Source organism: Leptinotarsa decemlineata, unplaced genomic scaffold (genome assembly GCF_025532065.1).
Source record: "Leptinotarsa decemlineata unplaced genomic scaffold, Ldec_3_MD MMD2_tig00000505_RagTag_RagTag, whole genome shotgun sequence".
Lineage (NCBI taxonomy): Eukaryota > Metazoa > Arthropoda > Insecta > Coleoptera > Chrysomelidae > Leptinotarsa > Leptinotarsa decemlineata.
Window position 1 is genome coordinate 15,812,166 of NW_027412549.1, and position 18,470 is coordinate 15,830,635.

At 32.5% G+C, this 18,470-nt stretch overlaps 1 long non-coding RNA gene across 1 annotated transcript in view; it reads right to left on the reverse strand.

Annotated features, from left to right (window-relative positions):
* Positions 1-3,762: 3,762 nt before the first annotated feature.
* LOC141481817 (uncharacterized) overlaps positions 3,763-18,470 on the reverse strand; it is a 90,857-nt gene continuing 76,149 nt past the window's right edge. Inside the window, exon 3 of the long non-coding RNA XR_012465197.1 lies at positions 3,763-4,004. This is a non-coding gene — a long non-coding RNA (uncharacterized lncRNA). The remainder of the gene's footprint in view (positions 4,005-18,470) is intronic.

Here is an 18,470-nt window from a genome sequence, read left to right on the forward strand (position 1 = left end):
CTTCCTAACAGAAGATTAAAAAGCGGGCTAAACGGGATGGGTCCCTTATCGCCATTCATGCTGTTTTTACATTTTGCTATTTCTAGACTCTCACATGCATCGAGTAGCCTGGTGTCATGCACATGCTTAATCAGTTTCAGATTGTTTTCACCAATTCTGTGGTCCTTGTCTAGAGCATGTAGGGCGACACTGGATTTTTCAATCCTTCCGTATTTCATGTATGCACAATGCTCCTTGAAGCGGGTTTTAATCGCTCGTCGGATATGGCCGATGTATTTGCTATTGAAATCTTGACAACTGATTTCGTAAATCCCCGACCTTTCTGTTTTCTAGTCTATCTTTTGGATTACCAAGAAGATGTTGCAATTTATGACAAGTTCAATATGCAACTTTCATATTTACTTTATCGAATATCTGTTGAAGCCCTCTCGTGTATTGGGGTTCATATCGGATTACCATAAACTTGTTATTACTCTCCTCTTTTTGAAACGTTGAAGATTTACGAAGTGCTTCCCTAAACTTGCATTTTCTAATTATCTTGTCAAGTATATCTGGGTTAAAACCGTTTGCTTCAGCTACATACCGAATCACTCTCATTTCATTGTCGTACTTATCTTTCTTTGAAGGAAAAGTTATTAAACTGTGTACCAGCAATTGCAGTGCCGCCATTTTGTGTTGTGGACAATGATTCGAGTCATTGGGAATGTATATGAAAGTGCCTGTGTCTTTCCTGTAAATGTGAAATTCTATTTCGTTCTGTTCGTTCCTTATGACCAATACATCTAAAAACGGCAACTTTCGTTCTTTTTCTACTTCATATGTGAATTTTATACCCTTACACCTGTTGTTTAGTGCTGAAAGGACATTCTCGATTCTCGTTATCCTTGTATCTACTACAGCGAATATGTCACATGAATAGGTTCACTATAAATGGAGACAATGGGTTACCCATATCCATTCCTTCACGCTGTTCATAATATGAGCCATTATATTGAAAACAATTTTGATCCATGCACAGCTTGGTGAGTTGAATGTATTCTTCAACAGCTTCATTTGCTGAGTTGTTCGCCAGTGTCGCCCAACATGCTCTAGACAAGGACCACAGAATTGGTGAAAACAATCTGAAACTGATTAAGCATGTGCATGACACCAGGCTACTCGATGCATGTGTGAGTCTAGAAACATACGATAAGGGACCCATCCCGTTTAGCCCGCTTTTTAATCTTCTGTTAGAAAGAGAATAATTACTAAGAACTTGCAGGTAGTTAATTACCGAAAAATTCAATATTGGACTTCAGGTATACAAACTCAGGTAACAAATTTTAGTATATAAAGACTAACCACACTAGACTAGGTATCAATTTTCTTCTCCTGAGGATGCTAACTTTGTTGGCGAAACGCGCGTCGAGTGCAAAAATATCAGTTTGGTGTTAGGGCAATTGATCTCGAAAAAAGTTATTCAACTTTCACACCAAAAGTTACAAATACATCGTTAAAAGCATATTTCATAAAAGTGTGTTTTTCAAAGTCTTTGAAAAAACCTTGAAGTTCTGTATATCAAAGATGACTCTAGCAAGTATGCTACTTTTATGAAAATATTATTATAATGCGAAAATGCACATTTTCGAAAAACATAATGTGACTCAGAAACGATGATAGAAATCGATATGCGGTTTTCATCATCAGGTTTGACATAAAATTTTCCTCTCAGTCACAGCCATCAGTTTTCATCTATTCAGTTTGAAAACAGGAGTTTCTCGTTAGAAGTGTTCAATTTGGTCCACTCTGTACAAAAAGATCGATTTTGGAGATTAATTCGAGAGGACTTCTTGAAATCGTAGAATCGAATATTCTATTTATCTATCACATTTCATTGCGTATTCTGAGGACAAAATAGAAGAAAGAAATGAAGACCACTCTGATGAAAAAAATGTTTGTATTTTATTTTATTATAATTACAATATTTCACAAACTATTATGACTTACATAACTATGAATATTCCACTATAGTAGTAGTTGTTCACATGTCATCAAAGAAAGGATATTACTCTAGTAGTACTATAGTACTACTAGAGTAGAATTAGTATTATGACTTAATAATTATGAATGTTCTACTATAGTAGTTAGAGACACTTGTCTTAATAAGATGATCTGTATGAAAAAGAAAAATCATAGAACAAGAATTTGATAATAAAAAAACAGTAATGGCAGTTATAGTTGAAATAGCATTAGGTAAAAAAAGAAAACCCTAACCTAACTAAATTAACATTTATAAAATGTATATCACAGCTATATGTACATCTATTTTAAGTCTTAGGAGGTAAAGATTGAAAAACGTAAATAATCATCAGAAAACACACCTCGCCCTTCTACAATTGTAGTTTTCAAATGTGTCATAAAAAAGTAGATGAAAAACCGATAGTTTTATCATATAGTTAGGTTTTGACAGACATGGCTCATTCAAAATTACTATTATCTGATAATCGATAATCGTTTATCGATAATCTTTCTGACAATAATTGATAACATTCGTTTACAATAATATTCCCTCAGACCCTATATAAAACGGCGGATTTGTAAAAAGAGAATACAATGAGATATTTTTTTGTTAATCCTTTGCAGTGAAACGTTTGCAAAATTCGTTCAATATTCTTCTTTCTATCATTCATATATCTTCAAAGAAAGGATATCACTTTGGGATCATACGAGGGTGGTACCAGAAGTATTTGGCCTGACCTAGAGATGGCGGTAGTTACTGTATTAAAAAGTACGTAATCTATAAAGCTTATGTTTCAAGTTTGAAGACGCTGCGTTGTTTAGTATTTGTTTGGCAGCCATCAATAGCGCACGAAGTTAACAAATTAACGTTTGAATTATTACCTTATGCACCCTATTCGTCACATTTAGCCCCCTGGATTATTTTCTATTCCCAAACTTGAAAAAATGGCACAGTGGTTAAATATCTCCCAACGATGAAAAAGTGATGACGGCAGCTAATGGTTATTTTGAGGTACAAGACAGTTCTTATTGAAAAAACTGTATCAAACTTATTGAACGTCGTTGAGCCGGATACTTCTAGAACCACCCTGGTAGAAACGTACTTTAAATGCTCAAAATTAATAAGCTGGAGGTTTGGATATTGTTCAGATGAACATCATTCGAGTGTCAGTTACAACGTCAAATCAAAATAATATCTATTGTAGATTTCTGCATATCATTTTCGAAATTTCTATGAAGGTGTGCTTGAAACCGACTGATTATTATTCAGATTGAGAGATATGAAGCATATATTCACGATTTGTAAATTATCAAGTGATAATTCCTCGGTTTAGTGTCATTTTGAAAGTAAACATTATTTTTCCATAAGACTTTTGAATGAGAAATTTTCTTGTACAAAATTTTGAATAATCTATTTAACAATCGTGAGTAACTTTTTGAAATGTGTCCACAAAAAGGAATTATCTGATGGAATTGGCCGATACCTGATAAAAATTCATAACTTATTCAAATAACAATTCGTTGTGAGATATTCTCTGGACAGTTTATAAAACCTGAACACGTGTTATTTTCTAGAGAAACACGTGTTGCGATTTTATAAACTGTCCAGTGATAATTTCACATTGAAATGTCACTTGAACAGGAATACATCATCTTCAATTCAGTTGTAGAAGTGAAGGTAGGAATTCATTTGTTCTCATGATAAATTTGGCGGTGATTATAGTGATTTGAAAAAGTTTGGTGTGTTTTCAATATATATTGGAAACTTATTTTTATAATTTTTGCAACGCTCTCCTCACTTCTTCCGTAGCTTTGGCCATATTCGTTGAAGAGTTTCTCAATTTGTATTCTTCTGTTCTATTTTCTTCATTGATGTAATCCTTAGGAGGTTCAGTTGGATAACTGTAATTACAGCAGCGCGCTCCACTGCCGAACTTGGGTCTGGGAATGTGGACTTTCTTTATGTCAACCAGCCAAGATTCCATTTTGCCGAAAGTTGTAGGTTGCTGAAACAAAAAATGGGTATCAGATGTGTGTACTTAAATGAAAAATTATGGACAACTTCAAGGTGTGCAGAATTCAGTTGAAAGACAAGACAGGAAGTATGTGTTTTCAAAAAAAGTGAAATATTTCTGTGATTTATTGAGTATAGCCCCCCTTTCTATAGTTGATAACTGATATCATTTCCTCAAGACATAATCTCTGACGTTTGATATAGAATACGACTAAATTGGGAAAAATCATTATACACTAATCCACCTCACTCTCCCTAAAAGTATCCTCCACTGTTTGAGAATCTACGCCACTACCATCACACGAATGAAAATGAACCATGTTAATTTTCCTGCACATTTGGCAAAAATAGGCATTGCTCATGTGGCAATTTATCTTTAGCGACATGTACGCCTTTCTACTCAATATTGATAAAATCTCACATGACTTCTAAATCAGCAATAATGCTGAATTCTCATTAACTTAACTCATATCAAATTTCAAAAATGTATCAAATCTCCAATTTACAATTTTTTTCATTTCTTTCAGAAAATCAATTTGTTTTGATGTTGAGAAGTAAATAATCAAAAGGAATAACTGCAAATATCTTTTGATTTTTTTTGTCCATTTCTGAAGACGGAGGCAGATTTTGGCTTCCGAAACGTAAAAAAGTTCGACGAAAAACTGATTTTCCTTCACAAAAAATGACTTGCGTTGAACTTTTTTATATTTCTTAGTTCTGGGTTGCCTAGTTTGCTGATTATGAAGTCTGTCAATCGAATGAAATTCTAATTTTTTTGCTATTAATGGAAGTTATGAATTCGATTCATATAAAAATCAAAATCTGAAAATTCGATCACTCGAAAATTGATTTTTCCTCGACTTACTCTATGAGTTTGAATTTATGCCATATATGAGTGTAATTATAGAAAACATGGAAGATAGTGTAAATGTCATAGAAAAAGGAATCAGCAATTGTAGAAAAATCGAAGTCTAAAAAATCCATCTCTCGAAAATCAATTTCTTCTCGACTTACTATACAAGTTTGAATTTATGTCAAATATGAGTGTTATTATAGAAAACATGGAAGATAGTGTAAATGTCATAGAAAAAGAAATCAACTATTGTAGAAAAGTCGAAGTCTAAAAAATGCATCTCTCGAAAATCAATTTTCTCTCGACTTACTATATATGTTTGAATTTATGTCATATATGAGTGTAATTATAGAAAACATGGAAGATAGTGTGAATGTCATAGAAAAAGGAACCAACAATTGTATAAAAATCGAAGTCTAAAAAATCCATCTCTCGAAAATAAATTTTTTCTCGACTTACAATTGTTCGAATTTGTCATATATGAGTGTAATTATAGAAAACATGAAAGATATTATAAATGTCATAGAAAAAGGAATCGACAATTGTAGAAAAATCGAAGTCTAAAAAATCCATCTCTCGAAAATCAATTTTTTCTCAACTTATTTTATAAGTTTGAATTCATGTCATATACGAGTGTAATTATAGAAAACATGAAAGGAAGCATAAATGTAATAGAAAAACAAATCAACAATTGTAGAAAAATCGAAGTCTAAAACATCCTTCACTCGAAAATCAAATTTCTCTTGATTCACTTTATAAGTTTGAATTTATGCCATATATAAGTGTAATCATAGAAAACATGGAAGACAGTGTAAATGTCATAAAAAAAGGAATCAACTATTGCAGAAAAATTGAAGTCTAAAAAATCCATCCCTCGAAAATCAATTTTTTCTCCACTCACTATATAAGTTTGAATTTATGTCATATACGAGTGTAATTATAGAAAACATGGAAGATAGTGTAAATGTCATAGAAAAAGGACTCAACAATTGTAGAAAAATCGAAGTCTAAAACATCCATCACTCGAAAATCAAATTTTTCTTGATTCACTTTATGAGTTTGAATTTATGTCATATATAAGTGTAATTATAGGAAACATGGAAGACAGTGTAAATGCCATAGAAAAAAGAATCAACTATTGCAGAAAAATCGATCTCTCGAAAATCGATTTTTTCTCGACTCACTATATAAGTTTGAATTCATGTCATATATGCGTGTAATTATGGAAAACATGGAACACAGTGTAGGTGTCGTAGAAAAAGAAATCAACAATCGACTACTCACTTTTTATTAAGTACTAGTCTGTATCAAGCACTATGAAATATTCATTTATCTCTCTATTCAAAGTACATTGTAAAAACACTATTAGGGTCCAAGCAAGCAAATAATATCAATATTTACACCAAACCACAGATCACAATCTTGATTTTTGTGTATCTTCATCTTCCGTATTTAGGAGAACTGCGTCGAAAAAACTGAGTTCACGCCATCTAGCGAGTATGTGCGTAATTAAGTAGAAAGCAGTCCTTACATGTGTAAAGTAATCCAGCCATAAAATATTAGATAAGAAAAGATAAGATAATTTATTTCACCACGTAACATAATAAAATGTTTGTAGCAAGTCAAAAAATTGCATGAAAGTAATTTGTTAACTATCAAAATATTATAAAAACAAACGTTAAACACAAATACAAAAATATAAGAGAAAAATTGAGTATGTATGTTGACATTATAAACATTTAAAATCATTCACGTATTCCTCGACAGAATAGAAGCAAAAACTCATTCTTTTTTTAATTTGGACAAACTAAGAATTTTGAAACTATCTGGAAGATAGTTGTAGAGGTTGAAATTCAGTGTGTTCTTTTGTGATTTACTCAAACGATAGCGGTATGTCCGAAATTTGTTACAATGTCTGGTATCATAGTCATAAATGTCTGATTGCGTGATTAATGAAGTTGATTTTTTATGAATTTCTAAGAGATTGCCGAGGCATTTTCCACCAGCACTACATAATTCAGTAGACTGACACAATAATCGGCACAATAATCAATTTTTGGATCGTATTGAAATGCATCATTTTCAGTCACTCTAGAACGCAATTCTGACATGCCAATACATACAACTATTATCATTTCCTATGTCTTTTCAATCATTAGTGCGGGTAGTTAATGACGTAAGGCAGGTCTTCTCAGCATTATTAAGTGGAAAAAATATTGCACGTAACTACGTAACTGTTTCACTAGTCACACTACAAAAAATAATAAATCGCAGCACTTTCACGGAGTCAAAGAGGAAATAAATGACCTACTTGTGTGTTTTTACTAAGAAAGATATATCAAGCTGAAAGCATATCTGTTTTGATAATAAACTAAAAGATAAATAGATAAATACAATCCTGATCATTCTCATATTGATCTCAATCTCGTGTGCATATATTTAAATATGAATGATCACTGTTGAGAGAAATACCAAAGATCTTTCAAAGTAACAGCAACATATCTACTATCACAATATTCCTACGCTAGATGGCGAACGTATATCCTGCCTTACACACCGCCCGAACATGTTCAGAATCATGTCTTATATATCAAATCTTTCACAGTTCTGGTTGAGGTGTCCCCTTGGTGAATCATGATGAATAATCAGCTGCCCTCACAGGCAGAATGTTACTGTATAAACCTGGCGTAGGGGTCAACCATAATCAATAATGTGGTTAACCCCCAGGATATTGGTTTTCCAATGTACTTTAGACTGGCCGACTCCTGCGATTATCTACAACTTAGAAATCGGGCGCACAATTTTGGAAGAGTCGGGACTGCGTATTACCAGTCCCGCTGTTATTAAATTAAACATAATCTTTCGAAACTAATTTTATAATTCACATCAAATTATACCCTCATATTGACTAAATAATATAGTCACCGTAAAAGAAGTAAACACTATACGGTGATATAGCAATACAAAATACCAAAAATCTTTTGAAGTAACAACAGATATTTCATCACAATATTTCTTCGCTAGATGGCGCACTCATATACTACCTTGCATTCCGCCCGAAAATAACCAGGCTGATCACATGCGGTAGATTTTTACTTTTTCGGTAGATTTTCAGCACAAATTGAAAAATTGGTAGATTTGGATAAGACGCGTTGATGATATAATTTTCATTTCAATTTGAGTGGTGAGTGGCGACATCTACAGCAAATGGCATAAATTCATTGTTTCTAGGTTCTGCCCGCTTCGATACACAGAATACAAAATGGATACAGATCATAAAACATCCATTTCTCGATTGCTTGTTACTGTTCTCTAAATATCTCCGACCTGCAAATGAAGGAAGATGAAGATGATAATACATAACCTCATTTCACTTTTCGTTTTCAAACTTTGAAAGAATTCAAAGTTTCATTTCAAACATGGAAACATTTCTGTTTTTGAATCTTGAAATGTAATATTTCAAATAGTTTGAACGTTTAAAATAACCAACAACAATGAACCAACCAACTAGAGAACAACTTGCTGTTTCAAGTATTAGACTACGCCCGTTGGCCATACCCGTAAGAAGGTCAAGGCCTTCTAGATTCAGTCTTGCTATTCAAATGTCTGTACAAACGTCACCTGGTGGCCGAAAACTCAAATTTTCACTATTTTGGTGCTCTCCAAATATATTGCAGTAGATTTCAGTAGATTTTCAATGACCTGTAGGTAGATTTTTCAAATAAAATGAGGTCACGCTGATGCTAACTTAAAGTACCTGGCGCAGGGGACAACCATATTTAAGAAGGAATATGCATGAAAAATAAAATGGCCTGAATTTTTTTTCCTGAGCTTTTAAGATCCTAGTATTACACTCAATTCGTTATTTTCTAATTTAATATGTATTTAATTATTTAAAACAAATCAGAAAGTTAAAAATTTACGAGCGAAATTCAAATTTGTAAAATGCCCCATCATTGGTCGAAATGAAACGTGACGTCATACGGCATGTCCTGTCAGTCACCTGTGATTTATTTTCATACATTCAGGTTGTGTTGGAGAGAACAATTGGTTGTATTGCTATTCTAGCTTAGTTTTCTAATATTTTAAAGTCAAGAAATTCTAAGCGTCATCAACAGCAATGACGGACAACGGTTTTGTGAAAGCACAGTTGAATAATCTTCCAAAAATAGATGCATTCATGATGACCCCAAATATTTTGCGCCAAACCTGGATTTTACATCTGCTGAGGTTAAGGCAGTAAAAGCTGCAAGGTAATTATTATAAAACATGGTATTTTTAATCTAGTAAATCTGTTTTTATGCATACATGCACTTATAAAATTATTTTCCTCAATATAACCTCAAATGTTGTTTACATTCATTGTATGACATACGTAAATAAGGCTATGAACTTTAAGGTTATGAAACTTTATCTGGTGTACTTTTTATAGTGTTCGGACACATTGGTACCATGCAATATCTGTAATATGGCTTCTTTTCTTCTTCCATGATTATTACGCGATATTTAAACTGAAACACCTTGTTAACTATCAAACTAACTCTCAATGTAAACAATAAACTGACAGGACGTGCCCTATGACGTCACGCCTCAAGCGCGCGAGAAATAGGAGCGTTTGAACTTGTCAAATTAAACCAATATTTTTTAAATTTTATGAAAAAATAATTACTACTCTTACAGCTACGTTTATTTTTTTCCTATATCAAAAAGAAGTGAATATTGAATAAAAAAAATTAAAACATTGTCTGCATATTCCCTATTGCAGATAATTCGGAAGCAGAGTTTTGGAAGTGTCGGGATTCCAAGTCCCGCTGTATTTTATTAAAACATAGTTTTTTCCTAAACATACCGAACACCACTGATTATCAACCTATGTTTTACGTTGGTTAAACTCCAAAATAGACTATAGATTCAATTGATCTGCTCCAAGGTATCTATACACTGGCGAGGCATTCGTGTAGAATTTTATGTAAATCTGTGGACCAATATGGTTTACTCGATTCCATTTAGTTGTGCCGCTCATCTAGAACATTAGATACTTTTAATATCGCTGTTGGTGTGACGATACAGTGATCTAAATTGTGATCACACTGACATGTATGTAAATCAAAATATTAAAATTGAAATGGAGATCCGGAGGTCAGTTTTGGGGGTACATTTGAATTCTTTAGAAATCATTCAAGATTCCTAAAACTCATTGATTCGAAAATTGCGTGCCTTCCTAGAGATCGTATATATAAATAATATCGTATATATAAATAATATAATATGTATAAATATAAATAACTTTATTTGTGAAATTATAAACAAACAATAAAAATTAATTGGCGCTCCGGGGCGACTTCATTGATTCCAGTGGCGCATTTGCTTTTTTAGCTATAATTCCGACGCGTAGCATGTTTATGGGGATAACTAGTTGATTTTTTCTGTTTTTATGCCGCACAACAGTAATATTTATAAAAACCAGCTGTCTGGGATCAAATATTCCAGATTCTGAATAAAGTAGATCGCTAAGGTAGTCGTAACCTTTCCGTAGGATATATCTGATAAATCTCTTCTGCATAAACTAATAATTCTACTATATTGAAACAGGAATATTCTTCAAAGCGATGAACTTACTTTTCCGAGAAGCGAAAGCTTTTTGGCTTTTCATTTCATTTCATTGAACAAAAAAAAAGAGAATACAATAAAAACTTTATTCAAAGATGGGTAAATCGTGCTCAGATATAAACTAGAATGAAAAAACCTTTCACAAACTACTTTCACATGAACTTTGAATTAGTAAATATTACTAAAATACTCATTCGGAAATAATAGATGTTACCATAAGTGGCCAGTTTCATTAAGATGTATTAATTCAAAATGTAATTGAGTTCAATAGGATTTGACACACGCTTGTGACACATCTCATTACAACACCTCCAGACCCAGAGCAGTAGAAAGTAACACTTTTTTTCGACCAACAATAGTGTGGGATATTTATTAGATGTGAAAGTGTCTCCGCCTTTTCCTGACTGCCCCAGAAAATTTCAAGTCTTTTGACAATACAACAATACGTTACAACAAGCAACCAGTTTTATAAAACTGCATATAATGGAACACTGGGTGGTCTGTAAAAGAAAACACATCATTAGTACCGAACAATGAAGTACTATTTTTAGGCCTTGTGGTGGTACTTTTTGCAGTTGTCAATGGTTTGAATTAGTACCTACGTTAGCTACGACACATATCTTCTGTCGGTTAAATTTAAAAATTTTTGAGACATTGTGATGAAAAGTTAGGTGCTGTTTTATAAAAGGTTTGAAACATTTTCATGAGTCTATTTGAAACTATAATATCCCTATGAATACTTATTCAACTTTATTGAAATAAAATCCATTTGATTAAGTGCACTTTTGAACTGATTCATTCCGATAAATTTCGTCAGTATAAAAATTGTGTGCTCGTGATTCGATAAAGTCAACAAAGGCCGTTTTTGGCTTGACCTGACCTTTTTCAATGCATTTTAAACCATCATTAGAGTATTATACGCAAACAACAAAGTATTCTTGACAAATAGTTTCCCAGATGGGCGATAATTGATGAAAAAATGGCCAAAAACCGTGAAGTGACTGGGAACCATACCATTAAAATTTATTGAAGATTATTCCCAGTTTACAAACAGGTAATATAATTTTTCAGGTTGTTAATTTTTTTTTAATTGATATATACAGTGTCATCCCCAAAGTATGCACCATATGGAAACTTATTTATTGTGAGTTTTTCGACAAAAAGTTATTCTTGACAAAAGTTTGTGCATCCCCTAAAACTAAACATCCACTAACAAAATACAGTAAAACACACGTAATATACGTAAATATTTGATTTTGAGACAAGTGTAAAGTACTCTCATTTTGAAAAATCTCGGGAAATGTTATTTAGAAAAGTTGCTCAGCAAAAAATACAAGTAGATTTGAAGTCATGGACATCTAAGTGAAGTTTACTTTTTTACCCACTTTTGTAAAATAATAATAAATGGGTTTTATTCATTGACATACATTGTTTATAAAGAAGTAAATACAAAAATCAATGAAAGGGCGAAGTTTCGCCGAGGCTGTTTTACAACTTAACCTGGAGGATAGCACGTTTTATATAGAAATATAAAAATAATTACCTAGTATACATTGGTAAATGAGTAGTAGTTCATGAATTTTTGTGAAACTGAGAAAAAAACGAAGGTCATAAATTCCAAAGTAAATATTAAAAATCTATTTATAGCTTAAATGAGGTAAAATATATAGCAAAACATACAAAAAGGTGAGACAAAGGAAAAACCATATGAGCAAGGCATAACATGAGTATATTATCTATCCAGAAGACTTCAGATATGTTTCAACTTTTTTTTAATTATACAGTGTGACCCATTTTTAATTGAAACACCCCTCTAAAATTTGAAATTGTAAATCGATTTTAATATTTTTTTTTCATTTCATGTACTGAAAGGTCTACCTTGGGACAAAATTTGCAATGTTTATTGAAGTTTCAGGGCATACTACGATATTTTTTCTTAGTCGAAAATCGGGATTTTTTATTAGCGATTTTTTTATTGAAAAAATCACTACGCCACTGGATTCAGAGTGCCTCTGAGTAGGTGTGACCAAAATTTCATAAAAAAATATCCATTATTAACAAAGTTATGACAACTCAAAAATTCGGAAACTCACACAGCTAACAGTCACAATATATCATTTTTTTAATGAATTCAACAATAAAGTGCCGCCAGATGAAAAAAAAAACAACTAGCGTAAATATTTTTAATGAAAATAACGGAATTACATTCACACAATTCAACTAACAATGAAGCAAAAAATTTTAATAAACGTAACTAATAACTAATGATTGAAATGTTTCGATTCAGTGCAACAATTAATTCTAACGCATATTCTAGTAGCCTCTACTAATCCACCACGTATTTCGATACATGTGTCGTAGTGCTTACGAATGTTTCTGATTACGTTCCTTACTTCTTGAGGGCTAATATCTGCACATATCTGTCGAATTCTTGCACAAAGTTCATTTCTATCTCTTGAGCAGTTTTTGTAAACCTTTTGTATGAGAATTCCCCAGAGAAAAAAGTCCAAAACTGTGAGGTCTGGAGATCTGGGTGGCCACTCTATAAACGGACTACCACGGCCTATCCATCGGTTTGGAAAATGTTCGTTGAGCCATTGCCTCACAACTCTGGCATAATTAACTGGATACCCATCTAACTGGACAATTAAATTTGATCGTTCATTGATTGGCAGCTCGTGAATAGCATCCCAAAACTCTGTGTTTTCCTCAAAAAAGAAAGGACCAATAATTCGTACGTTCAATATCCCACACCAGACGTTGATGTTTTAGAATACTGGCTTTTACAGTTTATTACCCAGTTAGGATTATCCGCTGCCCAATAGCGACAATTCTGTGATGACACTACTCCATTTGTAGTGAAAGTGGCTTCGTCGGTATATAAAATATTTTTTAGGAAATTTCTATTGTTTAAATATTCCCCTTGGGCCCATAAACAATACTCCAGGCGTCTTGCTTCTTCGCCTTCTTGAAGTGTGTGTAAAAATTTTGGCTTGAAAGGTTTAATATTCTTCGCCTTGAGACATCTCCGAATAGTTTCTTGTGGAATATTCAAATCTAAAGTGGCATTCCTTATATCGGCATTAGGATTATTTCCGAAATAATCTAAAATGATTTGATCATTCCTGTCATTCCTGTTTCGTCTTTGTACAGGATTACTTTTTGACATCATTTTTGATACTGCACCAGTTTCATTGAATATTTTATATATTTTATTTACCGTACCGCAGCTAATACCAGGACGATCTGGATGTCTCTCATTAAATACTCTACAAACCTCTCTAGTACTTCTAACGTCATCTCCCGAAAGGCGTACAATTTCAATTTTCTCTCTTACGCTCAATCTTGCAGCCATGACACAAAATAATTCGAAGAACTGTAAGGTGAAAATTGTTGACAATAGTACACTTAAATCTTTCACAAGTGTCAAACTGTAATATCATTTCCATGGCAACTAAGATGTAAATTGAAATATTAGGTCTTAGTTTTAGTTAATTTGCGTGAAAACTTGAATGTAATTCCCTCATTTCCATTAAAAATATTTACGCTTTGTTTTTTTTTTTATCAGGCGGCACTTTATTGTTGAAATCATAAAAAAAATATTCTCATGGCTATATCTGTTGATATAGGGTGTTTTTTGTATCTGTTAGCTGTGTGAGTTTTCGAATTTTTGAGTTGTCATAACTTTGTTAATAATGGATATTTTTTCATGAAATTTTGGTCACACCTGTTTAAAGGCACTCTGAATCTAGTGACGTAATGATTTTTTCAATAAAAAAATCGCTAATAAAAAATTCCGATTTTCAACTAAGAAAAAATATCGTAGTATGCCCTGAAGTAGTAGTATTTTGTTCCAAGGTAGACCTTTTAGTACTTGACATTTCAAAAAAAAATATTAAAATCGGTTTACAACTTCAAATTTTAGGGGGGTATTTCCATTAAAAATGGGTCACACTGTATATGGAGTTGTGTCTAAATTCACTGGGCAGAGCATTATATTGTTGGATAGAGTTGTAAATAAAACTACGAGGAAAGCAGGCTGTCGAGTGTTTTGGAATAATAAAAGTGTAACGGTTTCGTGTCCTCGAATTATTCTGTGATTTGAAAGTTTCATATCTTCCATAAATATAATTTGGTTTTTTGTAAATGAGGAATTGATGTGTATTGACGAGTAGGTGGAACTGCCAGGTTTTAGCAATCGGTAACCAACCTGACTCCTCGAACTTGGGGGATATATGGTCGAATTTTCTCGCACCATAAAAAAGACGAATGCAATTGTTTTGTATTTTTTGTAAGCGATTTACATCAGTTTGCATCCAAGCAGGCCCGTAGAATATATCGCAATATGCTAATCTAGACAATTTGAGGGTTTTGCAAAGTTTCAACTTCAATTTGGAAGTCATAATGTCTCTACTTTAATAGAGTTGACGTAAGATACCGTATGAGCTACGACAAAGTGAATTTATATGTTTGTGAAATCTCAGATCATCATCTAGCCATAAACCCAAGTTCTTGCTTTCTGTAATTGTTTGTAGCGAGTCTCGTCATAGTTGGATTTCAATTCTTCCTTCAATTTCCCGTCTTTTGTATTTCGGGCCAAAAAGTATCAGCTGAGATTTTTTAGAATTCAGTTTCAGGTTATGGGAAATAGATAGATCCAGTAACTTTTGTATATCGATGTTAATTTTTTTCATTGCCACCTGCCAGTTACTTGGAGGAAATCGATAATATAACTGAGTGACATCTGCATAATGATGAACTGTGGAATAATCAATTATTTTATGAAAGTCAGATATATATAGAGAGAACAGTATTGGGCCAAGGATAGAGCCCTGAGGTACTCCATAATCAACGGAATACTAGAACACTTTCCATCCAGACATACTGACTGAGTCCGATTTCTGAGGTGAATTTTCAATTGATCTACAGTCCCTTCACTCAATCCGAGAAATTACATTTTCCTACACAGAAATGGGACCACGGAAAAAAAAATTTGTTTAAACGATAAAAAGGCAGCATTCTGTATACGACGGTTTATTTTAAAAGCCTGTAATATTACAAAATACACAACTATGGTGTTACCCACGGTCAATTTTTTGAAGAGTGAAATAATTTTCAATAATTTTTGATGCAAAGTTATTTTCATTTTTTTTAACACCGAAAATTACTCCAAATTATACAGTATTGTAACAAGAACTTAATATTCAATAATATCCAATCACAAAACATTAAAATAAAATAGGTATTTTGAAACAAACTCATTGGTTTTTTGGAGATTCTTTTGAAGAATTATTTTGGACAAGAAAATCTCCAGAAAATCAACGAGTTTGTTTCGAAATACCTATTTTATTGTGATATTTCCATTTTAATATTATTGAATATTGAGTTCTTGTTACAATACTGTGTATACTGTGTTAACAAAAAATAAAAATAACTTTGCACCAGAATTTTGAAAATTGTTTTACTCTTTGAAAAAATTGACCGTGGTTAACACCATAGTTGTGTGATTCGTAATATTACAGGCTTTCAAAATAAACCGTCGTATACAGAAAGCTGTCTATTTATCGTTTTCGTAAATTTTTTTTTTCGTAATCCCCATTAAGAAAAAATGGGTAAAAAAATAAAACTCCACTTAGATGGCCATGACTTCAAATCCAGATGTATTTTTAATGCTGAAAACTTTTCTGAATAAAGTTTCCCGAGATTTTTTAAAATAAGAGTATTTTACTCTTGTCACAAAATCAAATATTTGAAGGCTCCTCGTATATTACGTGTGTTTTACTGTAATTTTAGGAAATGGATAAACTTTTATCAGATATAACAGTTTGTCAAAAAACCCTTCAGAAATAAGTTTCCCATATGATGCATATTTTGGGGACGACACTGTATATAGGTCAATGTTTGAAAAAAAAAGATTTATTTTATTAAAATGCCTTGGAATATATTAAAAACGACAGAAATGACATTATATTTATCACACGTTGAATATTTGACCATCCGCTATACTGAATTATAATTAATTCGTGAGATTTAACGGTTAAACAATTATAATTTTTTCGACGATGAAAGTTTACATTTTGAATTATAATAACAACTGACAAAAAAAATATAGGAACGGAATGAGAACACTTAGTGTAGAATTTGATGTGATGAAACACATAAAAAAGAACAATAGTAAAGGTATCCACATATTTCGAGAGCTAAAAACTAGATAGAGAATAGATACCTTCGAGGGTCCTAAAAGTACCCCGCCCATCAAAGAAAACACAAACATTTTGGAAAAAAAATGTATCAATAAAAGTAATGTTTGTATTCAAAATGACACTGAGTCAAAGTATTTTCACTACAAATCGAGAATATATCCCACATCTCTCTCAATCTGAATAATAATCAGTCGGTTTCAGCCACACCTTGTTATAGATTTCCAAAATGATATGCAGAAATCTACAATGGATATCATTTTGACTTGACGTTGCAACTGACACTTGAATGATGTTCGTCTAAACCTCATAATAAACTGATCAATTTTGAGTATTTAAAGAACGTTTCTACAAGGGTGGCCCAACAAAAGAAACACAAAAATTTTGGAAAGAAAGTATTTGTTTTTCAATATAATCTCCTTGCAGCTATATACACTTTACCTAGCTACGTTTTTGTATTAAGAATTATTTTGAAATTGAGAATCTCAATTCGCTGTCCTTATTCAAAAGACGAGCCAAGAAATGAATTGATATCAAACATACAAATGAGATACACTGTTCAATAGGTCTCAAAAACGCAAATTGAAATGTATCCATGTTCTAAAGTCGTATCTAGTTGTGTATCATTCGGTATTTAATATATGCACATATACAGGGCTTTTCATGATGAGGGTTAAGCCGTTTCTGACAAACTATTTAACGGATCAACCTGAAAATTTTGCAGTATGCATAAATCAATATGACCAACACGCCTAAAATATTTCAGACGAAGCGGCGTTGTTGCTTCTACTATAAAGTAGCGGCTTCTTTGAATTTTCAAATGGAACACCCCGTATATAATATCACATTATGATTCATTATCACTTTGTCAACAAATTCATATACTATTTCTCTATACCTATCTGTTACCGTTTAGAAAATATAAATTAATTTCGATATTTTTTTTTTTACCAAACATGAACTTTTATAAATGCTGATAATCTTGAACTCTCTTGCACTAAAACGATCAAATTTGAAATGGAGTGGAGTGATACTATGAGGATCTTGACTCCGAGTCATATTTTCATTTGCCTCATACAGGGTCTTCAAAAAATGCAGATACTTTGATCTCATGAAAAAATGAGTAGAACTCAATTTTTTGTTCGCTTTTTGAAAATAACTATTACAAAAAATAAGTTATTTGCACGAAATTCGGTACCCCGGTTTTTTTGACGTGGAGGCAAAATCTGGCGAATAGAGTGCATGATGTAGCAATTCAAACTTTAATTCGTTAATTTTGGTCATTGCGATAATAGATTTGTGAGCTGGTGCATTGTCTTGATGAAACAACACATTTTTCTTAGTCAAATGCGGCCTTCCTACTTAATTCCTTCACTAAAACTTTGCAATAAGGTCGCATAATACTCGCCGTTGATGGTTTTACTTTTTTTTAAGATAATAGCTTGAAATTATCCCAATAGATGACCAATTTTCTCCATTTTCATTTTCACAAATTCACCGAAAGCGTTCGCTATTGATGGCTGCCAAACAAATACTAAACAGCGCAGCGTCTCCAAACATGAATTATATGCTTTATAGATTGTGTACTTTCTAATACTGTTGAAACAACTACCGCCATCTTTAGGTCAGGCGGAGTACTTCGGGGACCACTCTCGTATATAAAGAAGAAAGTGAGTCAGTAAAGAAAGATTATAACAAGGTAGAGGGGACGAGTCTGTGCAAAAAATGTATAATTGACAACTACCTCAATAACAAGTAAAGAAAATAGCGTCAAAGAAAGACAAACGTCAAAGGA